We start from the raw sequence: 15145 nt of genomic DNA on the forward strand, positions 1-15145 counted from the left end.
ACTCTAGATGGGTTATCTCCAGCTGGCATAAGATACAAAACTATCCCTGGACACATTATTCAATCCAGAGGTGCAATGAAGGTGGTATGCACTGCATTTGACTTCAGATTTGAGATTTATTGTCAGAGTACATACATAAACAAAAAAAAAATCTGGAAAATTTCAAGCAGCAGCTTTGGAGGCAACAGGTTATGTCATTGTTTCGGGTCAAGACGTTGCATCTGATTTTTTTGCTCCAGGTTCCAAGACTTGCAGTCTCATTTGTCTTCATTCCTCTATTGCTCTCTGGGTCGTTTGAACAATCTGGCTCAATAAATTACTTTCATTTGCCACAAGCAAAACTTGATCATATGAATTTGGCAAAATCTTGCCTTGTATTATTGATTTAAATGATTATGAAATTATGCATAAAATAATTCAGTTATTTAAACAAAGTACATGGTAGATACCACAAAAACAAGTGGCAAATGGTGGTTCCTTGATTGCAAGCATGTCCAAAAGAAATCAAGGGTCTAATTGCTTCCTTGACTGAAGGAGTTGGTCTATGAGATCCTGATTCACTTGTCTGCCTGACCAAAATTTATTTCTGTGGAATTATGCAAATCAATTAAATTTACCTTCTCTCAAAACTAAAGTTTTCCAAAATCTTGGCAATATACTTTTAAATCTTCTCCACAGGCTGCTGAGTGTTAACACATCCTCCCAATCATGTGATGATCAGAACTGTAGAGTCATGGAGCCCTACAGCAAGAAAACAAGCCCTTCGGCCCATCGTATCTATGCCAACCATTATGCCAATGAAACTATTTCTGCTTATTGCATTAATTTCATATCCCTCTGTTTCTTGTTCATTAAACTAACTGTTGAGGTGCCTTTTGTTATTGTTTCTGTCTCCACTATCTCTTCTAGCTACTCATTCCAGATACTAAATACACTTTGTGTGAAACATTTACTCCTCAGATCCTCTTAACTAAAAGCATAAAATTACCTCCATTGCAATGGAAAACTGATGTACTAATGATTTATATAGTCCCAGTAAGACCATTATTGCTCTCCCATGTATCGTTTCATTAAGGCAAGAAACTTATCTGCCTTTGTACTTGTCTTACCAACCATAAGGTTTCTACACATAAGTTATGTTAATTTCCCATAATAAGTTACCATACTTACCTCCAGAGTGGCCGGTCACACAGGCAGGGAGTTTACACTAAAGTTGCGGTGATTTCGGAGGCTGGACATTTGAAGTGTGAAAACGCATCAGATTTTTCTGTTCTTTTTGTACTTCTCAATCATTGTTGTGTATTCTGACAGAGGGTACCAGGCAGAAATTTTAACTGTGTTTCTTTTTGCTAATCCTGCCTGGCCTGCTGGGTGTTCCATTAAATTTCTGTTTTTGTTTCAGACTTCCAGAACCTGCAATGGTTTATTTTTAATTCCACTCTGTTCCTGTCAGACCTCCCCAAAATGATCACTTCACATTTCCTTGAATTATCCATGAATTTTCGGGCAGATTGTAGCAGAAGAGGAGCAGGAATGCCTGGAATGAAGAGGCACACAAGATGCGTGAATCGCAGCAGCAACAATTTCAGGCAGTTTGGTTCATTGCAATACTCTCAGCTATTTGGGAATGGTAGAGGATCAGTACCTGATGTTGCTCAGCAGGAGGTTATAACAAAATCATGCCATATGGTCAACAATGACCTGGAGGGACAGACAACCATCTGCCTTGCACTACCAGTGGCTGTTAAGGCCATGATTACCCTCAATGTTCATGCTATAATTAATTGCAGGAAGCATCTTAGATACAATATATTTTTCTGGATCCTGCTCTCTTAAAATGGTAATTGAAGATTTGCTCCATCCACCTCTGGTAAAGGCAGCCCAAGCTAAATGTTGCAGGCAGAACTGTTTCACTCAGCAGGATATCTAGGGAGATAAAGAGAAGATGAAGAAAAAAAAATCATCCACATCATGTTAGATGCTTGAATCTCACGGCTTGAAAGGATTCGAGAGGTCTTATTACAGATAAAATGTTGATGGGTGAGATCTTCATGTGCTGTAGCCTACAGCACTATGGACCAAAAGCCAAAAAATGGAATTAGTGTAAATAGCTCCTTTTTGGCTCGCATGGACACTGTGGGCTGTTCCCTCCTTCTGTGAAATGAACATTTCTTTTCAATCAGTATATACATTTATATTGTTTATTTACAGCTATAAAACATTTACCATTCAATGTGTTTGAAATTATGCAGGATTCTTTACTAATTCTTTTCCTATTTTTAAAATTACAAATGTCGAAGAAAGTTCCTGAGAACTAACCTGTTGCTGCTTTCTACCAAATATTCAACAAATTTCCTTTTTTGCATGGCTTCACAAATAAATATTTTCGCTTGAAATTTTTGTTGGTTTGAGATATTTATAGCTTTGACAGAGCTCTTTAATCTCCTGTAAAGTAATTGGTCCCTAATGCACCGATTACTGCTTTTATAATCTACAAGAGCATGTGTTTGGGTTTGTCAACGTCTCATGGCAACTTAAAAAGAATTCGCTTTCATTTTTCCCTAAACAGGAATCTAAAAGCTCGTTGTTAAGAGCAGTAAAGTGCACTACAGAGATAATTAACTGGAAATAATTATAGAGCCGTTAGAAAATTACAGCTTCGCCCAGTGAGAAAGAGCTTTACATTTGTGGTTTTTTTCTTCTTCTACCACCATGATTGTTTCATTTTAGTCAAAATTATTTGAAATAATAGAAAATGCTGAATTGGGTATTTGAGGAGCACAGGCTGCATTACAGTATGGTTGCAAACTCGTTTTATGGGAAACAGAATATTCACATTATTCCAGGCTGCTGTGAATCTTCTCATATTTTCAAAAGAAAGTCAAGCACCTCATATGTCGAGGCTTAGTATCAGCTAATAGACTATACTGAAAAACAGAATCAAGACGGAACTACACAATAGCTGATCTTTACAGATCTGAACTAGAAATACTATGAAAATATTTCCTTTCCTGAAACAATCTGTTTATTAAATTTTAAACACCAAATGTGATAGGATCACTTTGCCTTTACATTTATTTGAGGGAGTTTTAATAAACAAATGCTTAACATATTTGTTTAAAAATAATTTGTCTGCATTTTATAACACAGCTTTCTACTAACTACTAATGGGTTATTTTCTGTATTAAAATAATGAATTGTAAAGTTCCCTGCAAACGCATTAGGATTATCTGTTAATAATGCCAGGAATTAATTTTCTGCATTAATTCTGTGCAGTTTAAAAAAATATATAATAGTATCTTATAAAAACAGAAATTATGGTCACTCAAATTAAGTTATTTTTGCCAATTTTCCACATTTTTTTCAGAAAAAACTGAAGTGAAAATGAATATGAATCTTGGAGATAAAATTTGTTGGTTTTGGTGAGACGGGAGTGATGAAAAATATCAAGTAGGAACCACATGATATGGAAGTTGTCCATACGCTCTTGCTCAAATGGAACAACTAGCCATAGAAGTCAATGACTCAGCAATTCCATTACCATCAGCCATATTTGACAGCAATGTGTCGGTATATTACTATAGGTGTCTGGTCCAGCCCCGTACTCAAGGGGCTGAATCACTACATTACACAGGCTACACACAATGGAGCAGAGACTGAGAAGTGCTAGGGTTAAAGAGTGGACCGCGAGAGCGAGCGCCACTCCTAAGACTCCGCTGACGTTACTCCCGTGAGCCAGCATGGCGGGTGGGGGATTTGGCAGTATTGCTTTTGTAGCGCGGTCTGTTTGAATAAAGAGTCAGTTACTGGTTCACTCAGCTCGGTGCAGATGTGTTCCTTTTTGCAGCACCACCGTATTGTGCACACTACAGTGGTGGCCCCACAAAGGTTTCAACGGTTTGAGACCTACCGAGACACAGCAGGATGGACCTGACCGGCTTTTCAGCAGTTCCTGAAGCTGCTGGCGTTGAACCTGTCGCAGTCATGACCATTACTGCTCCATCCCCGGCTATATGGTGAATGCCGTGGGTGTCCACTTACTGCCATTTTGGGCCAACCAGCTGCAACCGACTGAGGCACAGTTCGCGCTAAGAGGCATAACGGCTGAAGACACCAAATTCTGGCACGTTGTCACAACAGCAAGAGTCAGTTCTTTTGTGAACTACTCACCTATGGAACGCAAGTATACCCTCTTTTGTCGGTTTTTACTCGACTCTTTCGAACTCAGCCAGAATGAATGGGCCGTTTGTGTACTTAGAGGGGATTGCAACCCCTCTGACCCTTATGCATGAACTAGTGGCATTAGCAAATGGACACACCAAGTGTTTCCTGTTTGAAGCCCTAATCTTGTCGAAGTTGCCAGCCCATATTGCCTCAGCCATCTCCCATATGGACTTTGCTCACCTGCACCTCATGGCTAAGAAAGCTGACCGGTTTTTACGAACCCCTTAGATGGACTCAATCTATGTCCAATCTATTTGTGCAGTGGATGCTACCACACGAGCAGGGACTACTCAGTTCCCCTCCCCGGCGGTTGTGGCAGCAGTACAGACACAGCACGGCGACCATCCCAACCAGGCTACTGGTTACTGCTACTACCACCGTTGATGGGGCCGTAATGCCCGACGTTGCATCCCCCCTGTAATTTATTTCCCCGGATCCACACCTGGCCGGATGCCCGGAAACGAGCAATCCAACCATCGTTAGTGGCCTCGGCGGTTGGCACTAGTAAAGGCCTCATGTACCTACGAGACCTGAAAACTGGGCGACTGTTCCTTGTGGACACTTGTGCCGAGATCAGCCTCATACCGCCCAAATTCTTCAAGCAGAGAAACAACCCCCAAAGTTTCCCCTCAAAGGCAGTGAACAGTTCTACGATCCCCAGCTACGGAACTTGACTCGTGTCTATCCACACCAAGGACACAGTTTTCTGATGGGAATGCACAGTCACCTCCATGGGTCAGGCCCTCCTAAAGGCAGAATTTCTGTGGGCAAATGAACTGCTGGTGGATTGAACTAGGTGCCGCCTAGTGAACACAGCAACCTTCCAGGTTTTTCCCCCTCACCATACGTCAACAAAATTTACAGCCAATGGGAGTCCATGCCTCCAACTGGAATGAGTACATCTCCCTACTGGCCAATTTCCCGTCGCTACTAGCCCCGAATTTTCACGACATGGAACCTGCACACATTGTGCAGCACTTCATTGAGACCACCGGACCACCAGTTCATGCGAGGGCGACGACTTCCCCAGGACAAGCTCCTCCTGGCCAAAACCGAGTTTGCAACAGTGGAGGAGTTGGGTATTGTCTGCCACTCGAACAGCCCTTGGGCCTCCCTCCTACATATTGTCCCCAAGAACTCTGGAGGGTGGCACCTGTGTGGAGACTATCACCGGTTAAATGACACAACAGTGCCAGACCAGTATCCAATACCACATGCGAGCATTCATGTCGCAGTGGGTCGCTCGTTTTGGCATCCCCTCACATATTACCTTCAACACTTTCAAAATTCTGTGGTAGCCAGTTACACCCCAAGTGAATGGACTGGTGGACCGCTTTCACCACCACTTGAAAGCATCTCTGAAAGCTCGACTCCAGGGCCCAAACTGGATGGTCGAATTCCCATAGGTCCTGCTTGGCATGGGCACAGCACCAAAAGAAGGCCTCCCCACCTCGTCGGCTGAGAGTCTACGGAACGCTACTCGCCATTCCAGGTGACCTCCATTCAGCTCCACTGAACCTCAACCCAATGCCATGGACATCCTGCAAGGTTTAAGGGACAGAACAGCCAACCCACACACTCACTACTACCACCACACACGGCACGCCACTCTGCCATGCCCCAAAAGATTTGAAAACTGCGGATTTTGTTTTTGTCAGGTGGGGCCAGCCAGGAATCCCTTTACAATGCCCTTATGAAGGACCTTTTAAAGTGCTTAAGAGGGATGAGGGTGGTTTTTACTCTGGACATTGGGGTTAGACAGGGCATGTTCACTGTGGACCATTTGAAATGGGCCTACTTAGACGACATGGACCCTTTCCCTGCCCCTCAGTTGAGGCAACATGGCCACCCTCCGAAGGACTCTTAAACAAAGACTGTGAGAACTGTTTGTGATTCTGGGGGGGTGTTGTTGTAGTGATTCGGTCTGGCCCCGTACACAAGGGGCTGAATCACCGCAGTACACAGCCTATCACAGTACAGAGACAGCCTCCTCACTGAGGAGAAGCACCAGGGTTAAAGAGCGGACCGTGGGAGCGAGCACCGCTTCTGAGACTGTGCACTGACATCACTCCTGTGAGCCAGCATGGCGGGTGGGGTTTGGCAGTATTGCTTTTGTAGCACGGTCTGTTTGATTAGTCAGTTACAGATTCACTCAGCGCAGAGCAGACATATTCTTATCTTTTCTCAGCGCCACTGTATCGTGCACGCTACATTACTTTATATTTTTAAATGTAGACATACAGCACAATAACAGGCCCTTTTGATCCATGAACCCATGCTGCCCAATTACACCCAATTGACCTACAAATCCAGTATGTTTTTGAACGGAGGAAAGAAACCAGAGCAACTGGAGAAAACCCACACAGAAACGGGGAGAACGTACAAACTCCTTACAGACAGCGCCAAATTTGAACCCATGTCACTGGCGCTGTAATAGTGTTGCACTGACCACTATGTCTATTATTCGATAGTATTAAAGGAAGAAGTTAGATAGTACCGTCGAAAGTGGTTAAAATTATGATGCATAATTAGCCAACTGTGTGACCCAGTGGGGGAGCGAGGGGGCAGTGGAAATAAAAATCTGTCTTGTGGCTCATTACTGCGATCAAACATTTCCAATTCCTCTATTTATTGCAATGCATATCCATGCTTTCCAAGTTTGTGATTAACTGTTCTAGGGATGCCTCCATCCCTTAAAGCAAAATGTCATTTTTCCATTGAGATTGATGAAGATCTCACCACCAATAGTCACTTTAAGATTGGATGCAATGGTCAAGCCAATTCGGGCACAGAATGTCCTGGCACATGTTAGGCAGATACGTGTAGGCACTGCAGTTGTTGCACTGATGGTTCTGCACTTGTGCCACCTGCACTTATGTTGTGCTTCAGGAGTGTGAGCTTGACAGCCCGTGTGGATAAAGTCCATGCCAGGTAGGGCGGTTTTGTGCCAGTGTTTCCCAGGTGGTCAAGCGACTTCAGGGAGGCCTTTAGTGTGTCTTTGTAACATTTCTCCTGCCCTGCATGTAAGGTCTACCAGCAGAGTTCCTCAAAAAGGAGCTGTTTGGGTATGCGCTCATCCGGCATACAGGTGACCTGCCCATCGGGTCTGTGCTCTCATCAGCAGTGTGTGTGGACTGATGGTAGACTTGTTCTAGAGAGAATTTCAGTCTCTGGTGCTTTGTCTTGCCATTTGATATCTAATATTCTGCGAAGACAAGTCCTGTGAAAACGGATGAGCTGTCTTGAATGGTTTCGATACACAGTCCACATTTCACAGGTATACAGGAGGGTAGTGAGCACCACAGCTCTGAAGACCTTCAGTTTTGTTGCTGGACTGATTCCTCAACATTCCCATACAGTGGAATGCAAAAGCAGAATTTGCCTTTGCTTTTCTGTAGTTAACTTCTGTATCAATAGTCAATACTTGGGAGAGGGAGAAAATGAAATGTGCTGGAAGTCATCCCACAGATTTAGGAAACGTGACAGAACAGATAAAAAAAAAGTGGGCAAGTTTTTTTTTTATTTTGTTTATTAGCATCAATATACATTTAAAATTGGGGTTAGACAGGCCCAATTCACCACACTCCTGTTCGGCTCCGAATCATGGGTCCTCTACCGGCACCACCTACGGCTCCTAGAACGCTTCCACCAGCGTTGTCTCCGCTCCATCCTCAACATCCATTGGAGCGCTCACACCCCTAACGTCGAGGTACTCGAGATGGCAGAGGTCGACAGCATCGAGTCCACGCTGCTGAAGATCCAGCTGCGCTGGATGGGTCACGTCTCCAGAATGGAGGACCATCGCCTTCCCAAGATCGTATTATATGGCGAGCTCTCCACTGGCCACCGTGACAGAGGTGCACCAAAGAAAAGGTACAAGGACTGCCTAAAGAAATCTCTTGGTGCCTGCCACATTGACCACCGCCAGTGGGCTGATAACGCCTCAAACCGTGCATCTTGGCGCCTCACAGTTTGGCGGGCAGCAGCCTCCTTTGAAGAAGACCGCAGAGCCTACCTCACTGACAAAAGGCAAAGGAGGAAAAACCCAACGCCCAACCCCAACCAACCAATTTTCCCTTGCAACCGCTGCAATCGTGTCTGCCTGTCCCGCATCGGACTGGTCAGCCACAAACGAGCCTGCAGCTGACGTGGACTTTTTACCCCCTCCATAAATCTTCGTCCGCGAAGCCAAGCCAAAGAAGACATTTAAAATTAATGCTATAACATAACAGCATTTTCAATTTTCAACCCCCCCAGCTCCCACCAACCCTAACCCATACGGATAGAAAAAAAAGATAGAAGAAAGAGAAAAGAAGACCACATTCATCGTAATAATTATAACCACGTTAATAATACCATAATATTTCTTGATGAAAGTACCATTTCCAAGGGGGGAATTGGATTGGAAGGTCTGGATTAGTCTATATTGGAAAATAAATATGGAAAATAACAATTACAGCACGGAAACAGGCCATTAGGCCCTTCTAGTCCGCACCGAACCAAACACCCCTTTCTAGTCCCACCTCCCTGCACAATGCCCATAACCCTCCATCTTCTTCTCATCCATAGACCTGTCCAACCTTTTCTTAAATAATACAATTGACTCCGCCGCCACTATTTCTCCCGGAAGATCATTCCACACGGCTACCACTCTCTGAGTAAAGAAGTTCCCCCTCATGTTACCTCTAAACCTCTGCCCCTTAATTCTTAACTCATGTCCTCTTGTTTTAATCTTTCCTCCTCTTAACGGAAATAGTCTATCCACATCCACTCTGTCTATCCCTTTCATAATCTTAAATACTTCTATCAAATCCCCTCTCAACCTTCTACGCTCCAAAGAATAAAGACCTAATCTGTCCAATCTCTCCCTATACTCTAGATGCTTAAACCCAGGTAACATTCTGGTAAACCTTCTCTGCACTCTCTCCACTCTGTTTATATCCTTCCTATAATTAGGCGACCAGAACTGCACACAGAACTCCAAATTAGGCCGCACCAACGTCTTATACAATCTCAACATCACCTCCCAACTCCTATATTCCATGCAATGATTGATAAAGGCCAGCATACTAAAAGCCTTCTTCACCACCCTATTCACGTGAGTTTCTACCTTCAGGGAACGATGTACCGTTACTCCTAAATCTTTCTGCTCTTCTGTATTCCTCAATGCTCTCCCATTTACCATGTATGTCCTATTCTGATTCTTCTTACCAAAATGAAGCACCTCACACTTATCAGCATTAAATTCCATCTGCCATTTTTCAGCCCACTTTTCTAAGCAGCCTAAATCCCTCTGCAATCCTTGAAAACCTTCTTCATTATCCACTATTCCACCTATCTTAGTATCGTCTGCATATTTACTAATCCAATTCACCACCCCATCATCTAGATCATTAATGTATATAACGAACAACAATGGGCCCAATACAGATCCTTGAGGCACACCACTGGTCTCCGGCCTCCAACCTGACAGACAATTATCCACTACCACTCTCTGGCCTCTCCCTTTCAGCCAATGTTCAATCCATTTGACTATCTTAAAATTTATACCTAAAGACTGCACCTTCCTAACTAACCTTCCATGTGGTACCTTATCGAAGGCCTTACTGAAGTCCATATAGACAACATCCACTGCGCTACCCTCATCCACATTCCTAGTCACCTCTTCAAAAAATTCAATCAGATTGGTCAAACATGACCTTCCTCCCACAAATCCATGTTGAGTGCTCCTGATCAGACCCTGTCTATCCAGATGTTTATAAGTACTATCTCTAAGAATTTTCTCCATTAATTTACCTACCACAGACGTCAAACTTACAGGCCGATAGTTGCCAGGCTTCCTCCTTGAACCCTTTTTAAATAACGGAACCACATGCGCAATGCGCCAATCCTCCGGCACTATCCCCATATCTAATGACATTTGGAAAATTACCGCCAGAGCCTCTGCTATTTCCTCCCTCACTTCTCTCAATGTCCTGGGGAAGATCCCGTCTGGTCCTGGAGACTTATCCACCTTTATATTCTTCAAAAGCCTTAAAACTACACCTTTTGTAATCTCTATGTTCCCCATATTTACCCAATTTGCTTTTTTTTATCTCACATCTCCCAATATCCTTCTCCTTAGTGAATACCGAAGAAAAGAAACTGTTCAATATCTCCCCCATTTCTCTAGGCTCCACACACAGTTTTCCGCTCTGATTTTCTAAGGGGCCAATTTTGTCTCTAGCTTTCCTCTTACCATTAATATATTTGTAGAACTCTTTTGGATTAGTTTTCACCCTGCTTGCCATAGTTTTCTTGTACCTTCTTTTAGCTTTCCTAATGGTATATAGAAATGAATAAATGTATTCCATTAGAAAAAATAACATATAGTTTAAGAAATAATATTGAAATATTCGAACAAGTATGGGAGCCTTACATTAAATACAATAGCGAAAACCTACCGGGGACAAACATTACCTAAGTTGATGGAAGGAGAAGGAAAGAAAAGAATGGACTCTGTAGAATTTCTGGTGTATTTTTGTTGAATGACAACATTGTCTGACTGAATTAATGCAACCTAGATTGTATACCTAAAATGGATGAGGGGGGTGGGGGTGGGGGGGTGGCTTGGGAGGAGGGAGGGGGGGGGGGAGAAAAAGTCATTGTAAATGTGTGAAAAAGAAAAAGTGTATATCATGGCTATTGTGATTTATGGTGTGAAAAATAAAAAAATTTAAAAAAAAAGATTCCTCTTACATTCAATGTATCTTTCAAACATCTCCTTAACTCCATGCTTCTTATATCTAATGTACGCCTCCCTTTTTCTTCGAACCAAGTTTCCAATATTCCTTTCAAACCACGGCTCTCTCAAACCTTTTGCCCCTCCTTTTAACCTAACAGGAACATAAAGCTTTTGCACTCTCAAAATCTGATCTTTAAAAGACTTCCATCTCTCTACTACATCCTGCCCATAAAACAAATTGTCCCAATGCACACCCTGCAAGTCCTTTCGCATCTCCTCAAATCTAGCTTTTCCCCAATCAAAAACCTCAATCCTTGGCCCTGATTTCTCTCTTTCCATAATGACATTGAAGCTGATGGCATTATGATCACTGGACCCGAAGTGCTCGCCAACACTAACCTCCGTCACTTGACCCATCCCATTTGCCAACAGTAGATCTAACACTGCTCCTTCTCTGGTCGGCACCTCTACATATTGTTGTAAAAAACTATCTTGCACACATTTCACAAACTCTAACCCATCCAGTCCTTTCACAGAATGTGTTTCCCAATCTATATGTGGAAAATTAAAATCTCCCATAATTACAACCCTGTGCTTATCACAAATATCTACTATCTCCCTACAGATTTGCTCCTCTCGGTCTCAGTCCCCTCCGGGTGGTCTATAATACACCCCTACAAGTGTAACCTCTCCTTTCCTACTCCTCAGTTCCACCCAAATAGCCTCCGTGGATGTGCCCTCTAATCTATCCTTCCTAGGCACCGCTGTAATATTTTCCCTGACAAGCAATGCAACCCCACCTCCTCTTGCCCCTCCGACTCTATCACACCTAAAACAACGAAACCCAGGGATATTCAGTTGCCAATCACATCCCTCCTGCAACCATGTCTCACTAATCGCTACCACATCATACTTCCAAGTATCAATCCACACCTTCAGCTCATCCACCTTTTTTACAATACTCCTGGCATTAAAATATATGAATTTCAGAGATTTCCCAGTTTTTAATCCCTGTTTTCCCTCATCTTTAAGAACAACATTATTTACTTTTCCTGCCAATTGCCCTTCATCTTCTTCCAGAGCATTTTCCTTCTCTATCACCTGCCCATCCATATTCAAATACTTACTACAAACTTTCTTTGTTTGCATTCTAACCTTCTCCTTATTGCTCTGTACTATTTTGTTCCCTCCCCTCATGTAAGGATCGAAGATTTGGCAAAATTTATCATAATCATCTCTCATATTATAACTAATTTTTTCCAATGGGAGACAATATTTTATTTCATAAAACCATTCTTCTATTTTAACATTACTTTCCAATTTCTACGTTTTAGCTACACACTTTCTCGCTATTGCTGTTGCGAGACTCAAAAATCTCTTGTTATATTTATCTAATTCCAACTTAATATCTTCATCATATATATTGTCTAACAAAAAATTCTTGGATCTAATTTAACCCTCACTTTTAATATCTTCTCTAAAATAAAACATCATTCTCTCCAAAAATCTTTTACCTTTTCACACGACCATACTGAGTCAAAAAATTACCAACTTCGGTTTTTACATCTAAAGCTTTGAGCAGAGAGATTCAAATTAAATTTATTATATAGTGTATAATACTTTTGATGTAAAAATTATATTGAACCATTTGATAAATTGCATTAATTGTATTAGTTACACTATCTCTACATAATTTCATCCATATACCTTCTTGAATTTGAATATTTAAATCCTGTAGTAAGTGCCGGATATTTGGAGCATATAAATTCAACAAAGTCCAATTTTCTGAATATATCTGACATTCTATCATAACATGTTTTCCTGCCACGTCCTTTGCTACATTTAAAATTTTTACTGGTAGATTTGTATTTGAAGCCGCCCTTACTGTACCCAACCAATTCCTTTGTAATTCCTTCTCCACTAAATGTGTTTTTTGTAAAAAAAGCGATATCTATATATTTTTTCATAAATACCAATTTTTTAACATTTTATTTGGTTTTGTATCCCATTAACATAAAAATTCATAAAATTAATCTTTCCAATCATTTTTAGAAATTAACCCCTCAGTCATCAAGCCTTCATCCTCCAAGTCCCCCTTTAACATAATAAAGGCATTATTCTTCATTAGATCTATTGTACCAATAAACATGTAGAAATATGAAAAGTTATGAAACAAGAAAAGATAGAATATCCAAAAAAAGGTGCATTTTATTTATAGGAGTAGTAGACCAATCTACGCCTGTACACGATTCCGTGGCAGCCAGCACACATTTCCTTTGCCCCACAAAATCTTTAACTAACTAACCTTTACATATCTCATCAGTTTCTTTTCCCCTGTTAATATTATTTTTTAACTCCCTACCCTTATAATTAAAGAAAAGTCAAATAAACACACAATCTTCCAGTTTTATCATCAAATCAAAGAGTATACCTCCTTCTCCCTTACTGCCCATCTTAGCAGGTTACCCCTTGCTCTTAACAGGCAAAGATTCGGCAAAAATTTTGGCTTCATCAGGATCTGAAAAAAATCTATGCTTATCATCAAGAAAAATTTTCAATACAGCAGGATATCTTAAAACAGACCCATATCCCTTATTCCACAAAATATTTTTAACAACATTAAATTCCTTTCTCTTTTTCAACAGTTCAAAACTTGTATCCGGTTAGAATAAGATCTTGTTTCCATTGTAGATCATTGGGGCTTGTCTTGCTTTCACTTGCTTTTCTGCTAGTTTCAATACTTTCTTTCTCTCCTCATAGCAAAGGAAATTAACCAATATTGGACGAGGGTTTTGACCTTCTTGCGGTTTTGGTCTTAAAACTCTATGCACTCTCTCAATTTCAATGTCTCCTTTAAATTCTTCCATTCCCAATACTTGTGGTATCCAACTTAGTAAAAATTTCTTCATAGCTTGACCTTCATCGCCTTCTTTCAGCCCCACAATCTTGATGTTATTTTTTCTACTGTAATTTTCCCAAGTGTCCATCTTCTGACTAAGCTGGTTCTTCATTATTTTTGATTTCGCTTGCAAAGTTTTCACCTGGTCATTTAATTGCTGTATTTCCAATTCATTTCCTTTTATTCTTTCTTCCATAACTAATTACTTATCCATTTGCTTTACAGTATTCTGCACCTGACCTGTCACTTTATCAAATATTACTTTAAGAGCCTGTTGCAATGATTCTTCCAGAGATCGCTGTAAATTGCCCATTTTAACTTCTTTATCATCATCTCTGAATCCTTGTTCTGTGTCCGATTCAACTTCTACCTCTATTAGCTCTTGGCTAGGTTCTCCCCCAGAGCTGTCAGGTTCAGGATATTTTTTTTTTTAAAGTGTCTCCTTTTTTTTCTTCTCTGCACTTTTTCTGAACTGGATGCTGTGTACTGGATGCCTTGGAGACAAATTGCAGAGGTATCATCCCCTTGGACTTCTTCCATATCATGCAAGAAGAGCACAATGAATGATAATATCGGAAATGAAGTATCTGAGTCATAGATAAAACCCATGAAGAGCTTAGTAGCCAAACAAAGATTATTTTGTTGCTGAAGACATTATCAAGTAAGTTTTAGTTCAATGGTAACACTCCAAATAATAACAGTAGAAGATTCAGCTATCGTTATTGGATAGCAAAAGAAAATTATTGGACAACATTTTCTTGGAGTTCGTGATTGCTTGCTGTTTCGTTGGGCAAATATCACTTGACACATTAACCCAAATCTGAACTGTTTCTCCACCTTGCTACTTATAGGCCAATACAGGTACAAGCCCTGCTGATGTCGCTCAAGTTCATCCCTTGAAATGAAAAATGATTACAGGTACTCCCCTACTTGCGATCTATGTGACTTACTCCCATCTGCACAAACAACCAAAAATTTGTTTAAAAATATATAAAATGTATTACAAACTATAACAGGAATACAGGGCATGTAAGGGCCAAAATTTGCATACTTACCTTATTAGTCAGCGTCCCGTGATCCATAGGCTGGGTGCAACCATCTTGATTCCTGTGTGCATGAGTGCGTCTTCAGTTGGCACATGCGCAGTTTGCGTATTGGAGTTCAATTGGCGCATGCGTGAGGGTTAAGGGCGCAAATTCACTATCTTTAGGGTGCTTAACTCTCGCGCATGCACCAACCAAACTCCAATACATGAATCCATCGTGCATGTATCAATCAAAGACTGATGCACAGGTGCA

The 15145-nt window shown here is 41.3% G+C and overlaps 1 long non-coding RNA gene across 4 annotated transcripts in view; it reads right to left on the reverse strand.

Annotated features, from left to right (window-relative positions):
• LOC138764169 (uncharacterized) overlaps positions 1 to 15145 on the reverse strand; it is a 100427-nt gene that overhangs the window by 33239 nt on the left and 52043 nt on the right. For 3 of the 4 annotated variants that reach the window (XR_011358027.1, XR_011358029.1, XR_011358030.1), the window contains one exon: positions 1171 to 1537. This is a non-coding gene — a long non-coding RNA (uncharacterized lncRNA). Of the gene's footprint in view, positions 1 to 1170; positions 1538 to 1645; positions 1927 to 15145 lie in introns of all 4 variants that reach the window. The other variant, XR_011358028.1, reaches the window with a different exon arrangement.

Source organism: Narcine bancroftii, chromosome 5 (genome assembly GCF_036971445.1).
Source record: "Narcine bancroftii isolate sNarBan1 chromosome 5, sNarBan1.hap1, whole genome shotgun sequence".
NCBI lineage: Eukaryota > Metazoa > Chordata > Chondrichthyes > Torpediniformes > Narcinidae > Narcine > Narcine bancroftii.